Raw genomic sequence first — 4,904 nt, 5'->3', positions numbered from 1 at the left:
GATCTGCCTGTTCTGCTCCCCACTCTGTTCCTGGTGAATCCTCTCACCCTCCGCATCTCTGGCCTGTACCCCAGTTCTGTATGAATAAATAAATCTTTAAAAAAATTTTTTTACATTGTATATTGGGTATATTGCAATGCCAAGACATGCCCTTCCTACATATTCCTTCAGCAAGAATTCATTGTGTACTATGTGCTAACTACTGCCCAAGAAACTTGCAGAACATTTCCAGGTACAGGAAGAAACAAATTATATCTATAATAGTGAACAGCTAAAAAGGTCACATAAGGGGTCTCCCTGGTGGTGCAGGTGTTAAAGAAAGTGCTATACTATGAAGCTATTGCCAGCCACTGCCAGCCAGGAAGCTTAACCCACATGGCACAGCAGACCTCTCCTGTCTCGCCCGCTACTCCCCTTAGCTGTGTGTTTCAGTATATCTGCCTGTTCTGTTCCCCACTCTGTCTCTGATGAATCCTCTCCCCATCCCCCTCAACTGGCCTGCACCCCAGTTCTTGCAGGCATAAATAAATAAATCTTTTTAAAAAAAGGACCACATACGGATCATGTCATTCCATGATTTTACCATTGAAGTTCCATCATACATTAACATTTCATACTCTTTCCTTTTTTGAGATGGGTTCTTAAGAAAGACAGCTCAATTAACTTAGTAAAAGCTTCAGGAAAAAATTGCTCTCTTCATTTTTGCTGACTTGCTCTGCAGCAGGTATACAACACAGAATAAAGGAAAACGACACAGGCCCAGGGAGTTAGTTTTTTTCCCACCATTCAGAATTTGGTCCTGTCTTACCTGCTTCTTGACACCCATTTTTAGCAGTCCAGAGATGTGTCTGCTCTTGAATGTGCCATCAATAATCCCTGTTCCGATTTTCATACAAATGTTCAAACCAGCTGCAATGGAGGTTCTCAAATCCATACTAAACTTAGATGTTGGCAGCTAAGACATGTATATGTTTCTCTCACCCACATACCAAATTTAATGAAAGTTTAAATCATTTTGTTTCCCTTTATCTCTCAAATAACTACATTTTTTATTTCCCCTGACATACGTTTAAACAAAAAAAAACACCCTTTGAACTGGCTTGCCTGCTGAGTGCTTGCCATGATACAGAATGTCAAGAATTTTGGAGCGGAAGCCAGATTAACCACATTCCCAGCAGGGCCCTGGGCATCACCTGTTGTAGACATAATGACAAAGGAGTGCAACACATTTTTATTTCAGCATGCCATGGAAAATTATTATGATTTGGGGATGGCACAATATGAAAAGGACATTCGTGTGTCCTTTAATATCTACAGCTCCTGCTGCTTCACATTTTAAAATAATGATTGAAGAAAAACAGCCATAAATGACTTCTGTAGCTATTAACTAATTTTATTTCCCTATGTGGCACTCACTAAAATGTTTCCAGTGGTCTGTTCTGTACCAATTACCTAGACAACCTAGTCCTTGATTAAGAAATGTAGTTACTGTTTTTAACCTTTTTATTTATGGTGAATGATCCAAAAGGCCTCCTAGCAGCTTTTTTATTTTGTAGACTTTGTGACTACCCCACACTTCTTTATTTTGAATGCTCCTTAAAAGCATGATGAGAATTTTAGTAAATATACTATGACAGTGATTCTCCGTTGGAGGCAGTTTTACCCATTAGGGGGCACTTGACAATATTTAGAGACTTGTTTGTTTGCCTCATGACTGGGGAGTGTATCCAGAATATTATGTATAAAACTCAGAAATGCTGCTAAATCTATTACAATGCACAGGAAAGCCCCATATAGCAAAGAATTGTCTGGCCCCAAATGTCAAGAGTGCTAAGGCTGGGAAATCTTATTTAACCATAACATAATAAATGAAAAAAAAAAATAATAAAGGGGCTAAAAGCATCAAATTTGTATGACACCGTCTATTTTATTTTTAATTACTCTTTAAGGCATAAACTAATTAAAGAAATATAAGAACATCTGCTAACTGAGGCAAATTTTCATGACTAGAGTAAATGACTAGCAACATCTTATTAAAAATAAATATAAAAATAAAGAAAACTCACTGAAGAGGAAAAATATAAAAATGATGAAACAAATTTTCTCTACTAATCCCATTCTAAAGAATAGTGCTTTTTTCACACTCACACACACACACACACAAATAGTATGTATATCTATATATATAGTTCGATCTCACTGAAAACTTTGTCTAAAAAAATCTGAAAATGTTTAATCTTATTTAAATTATTTTTATTACATTTTACTTTTTTCACATTAAAAATCAGCAGTTTACATGGAAGCAGCCCAAATGCCCAAAAGTAGATGACTGGATAAAAAAGATGTGGTACATATACACAATGGAATATTACTCAGCAACCAAAAAAGAGAAATACATGTTTTTTGCAGCAACTTGGATGGAGCTGGAAAAGATCATGCTTAGCCAGATAAGCCAGAAAGAGAAAGAAAAATACCGGATGGTTTCACTCATAGCAGGAGTATAATGGACCAGGCGAGAAAATAACAAAAATAATGAACAACCATAGACCAGAGACATTCTGTGGGGGTGGAGTGGGGAATGGGATCAAAAAAGGGGGGCTGGGGAGGGAAGTGCACGGGATTATGGTGATGGCACATGGGTGACTTGGTGATGGGAAACCCACGGGGATTACAATTGAGATGGGGAAAAAAATGTATAAAATGATGTAAAAATAAACTTTTGTACATAAAAAAAAAACAGCAGTTTATTATTTTGTGGTGAGATGCTGAACTTTTACCATGCAGACTGAAATCTATGTCAGCAAGAATAGCACATTTTCTTTCTTTCCACAGGCAATTATAAGAAAATGAGGTTATTATCAGGTTACTCAGAGAGTATGGAATTCAAGCACAGAGAGCTAGTCTTCAGACCAGACACCTCACCCATGAAGTGAGAGCACACTTGGCACACAGGCACAGCCCCACATGGGGGGGGGGGGGCAGGGGGGCGGGGAAAGTGATGGAGTGGTGGTAGGGGTGAGGGGTGGGGGGAGGGGGGACTTTTCATTCCCCATCTTGCTCCGGCTGAGCAGAGCGAACGATTATCTCCTACTGCTTTACAATCAGAAGTCCCATATCTGCTCACTGGTTTCGGTCCCCTCCACTGTCCCTGACAGTCAAGCTTCTAAATGGTGCATATCAGTTGCTCGCACACTCTAACTACAAAACACAGTATTCCTGTTAGGATACTCTTCCAGCCCTCCCTACTTAAGTTTGCCTAAATAACAGATGGGGTAAAAGTTCTTCCCATCTCCACTGGCACCTACATGGTTTGCCTTTAAATTTACTTGACTATTGTCTGCTCATTCCTACTGACATTTGAGGTCTTCAAATACAATTTATCCTTTTAAAAATGGACAGTTTTTTTCATAACAGGTTTGCATAGGAACACAGGTGTTGTGCAAACCACAGCTACATCTAAGTCAGAATGGGAAAGGAAAAGATTCATATCAATGTCGTCATCACCAGACACGTCAATTTGGGCAAGTCCACCACCACTGGTCTCCTAACCTCTACATGTGGTGGGATCGACAAAAGAACCGCTGAAAAATGCTAGGAGGAAGCTGCTGAGGGCGGAAGGGCTCCTACCAGCCTGCCTGGGTCGTGGATAAACTGAGAGGTGACATGAGCATGGTATCCCCGTCGATATCGCCCTGTGGGAATTTGAGGCCGGCAAGTCTGATGTGACTATCACTGATGATCCAAGAAACAGAGCCTTGGTCAAAAAACATGATTCAAGGCACCTCTCAGGCTGACTCTGCTGTCCGGATTGGAGCAGCCGGTGTTGGTGAATCTGAAGTTGCTATCTCCCAGAACAGGCAGCCCTGTGGGCAGACCCTTCTGACATATACACCAGGTGTGAAACAACTAATTGCTGGCACTCACAGAATGGGTTCCACTGAGCACCACACAGTCAGAAGGATACAAGGAAATTGTTAACGAGGTCAGCACCAACGTTAGGTAAATGGGCTACAAGCCGGACTGAGGAGCACTTGTGCCCATTTCTAGTAGGAATGGGAACAATGGGATGGAGCCAAGTGCTAACATTAACGTGCCTTGGTTCCAGGGATGGGAAGTCACCTGTAAAAATGGGCAGATGGCACTGCCAGTGGAACCACATGGCCACCAACTTGCCCAACCAACAAGCACATGTACTTGCCTCTCCAGGACATCTACAAAACTGGTGGAAACTGGGCTGTCTTGTGGGTCAAGTTGCACTGGTGTGCTCAGATCTGGCACGGAGGTCAATGTGGCCCCAACACTGTCATGGCTGAAGTAAGGTCTGCTGGATGAACCAGGGAGCTTCGAGTGAAGCTCTTCCAAAAGAAGTGAGCTTCACTGTCAAGGAGCTGTCTGCCAAAGTACATGTCACGGCAATGTGTGGCCAGCAAAAACTCCCACCAGTGCAAGTAATCGGCTTCATGGTTAAGGTGATTACTCTGAACCCAGGCCAACTCAGGACTGGATACACCCATGTGCTGGGCTGTCACATAGCTCACAATGCTTTGAAATGTCATGAATTGGAGGAGATTAATCATTGTTCTGGGAGAAAGTTGGAAGATATCCCATTTGTTTTACCCCTAAATACTTCCTACACAGATGTTGTTACTACTGCTTTTGAGAAGAAGAAAAATATCTATCATATCTTTACTTTTACCCACAAATATTTTACTTAACATCTTTAGAGTACTTGAATACTCAGAAAACAAATGGAAAGGCTGTCATTTGCAAAAACTCAATCAAATACATTCATCAGTCCATAGAAAAAGCTGAAAGACATGTTTGTCATTTTTAATCAAGTTTGTCAATTACCAGTTACTCTGAAATAATAAAAAAAAATCTTGCTATCTTGGCAACACTGAAGC

The 4,904-nt window shown here is 40.9% G+C and overlaps 1 pseudogene; it reads left to right on the top strand.

Annotated features, from left to right (window-relative positions):
* Positions 1-3,466: 3,466 nt before the first annotated feature.
* Positions 3,467-4,332, top strand: LOC101620414 (annotated as a pseudogene).
* The last annotated feature ends 572 nt before the right edge of the window (positions 4,333-4,904 follow it).

The sequence above is a fragment of the Condylura cristata genome, unplaced genomic scaffold (assembly GCF_000260355.1).
Source record: "Condylura cristata isolate star-nosed mole 26May11 unplaced genomic scaffold, ConCri1.0 scaffold00026, whole genome shotgun sequence".
Classification (NCBI taxonomy): Eukaryota; Metazoa; Chordata; class Mammalia; order Eulipotyphla; family Talpidae; genus Condylura; species Condylura cristata.
The sequence above is the reverse complement of the archived record's forward strand: the minus strand, read 5'-3'. Positions and strand labels throughout refer to the sequence as shown.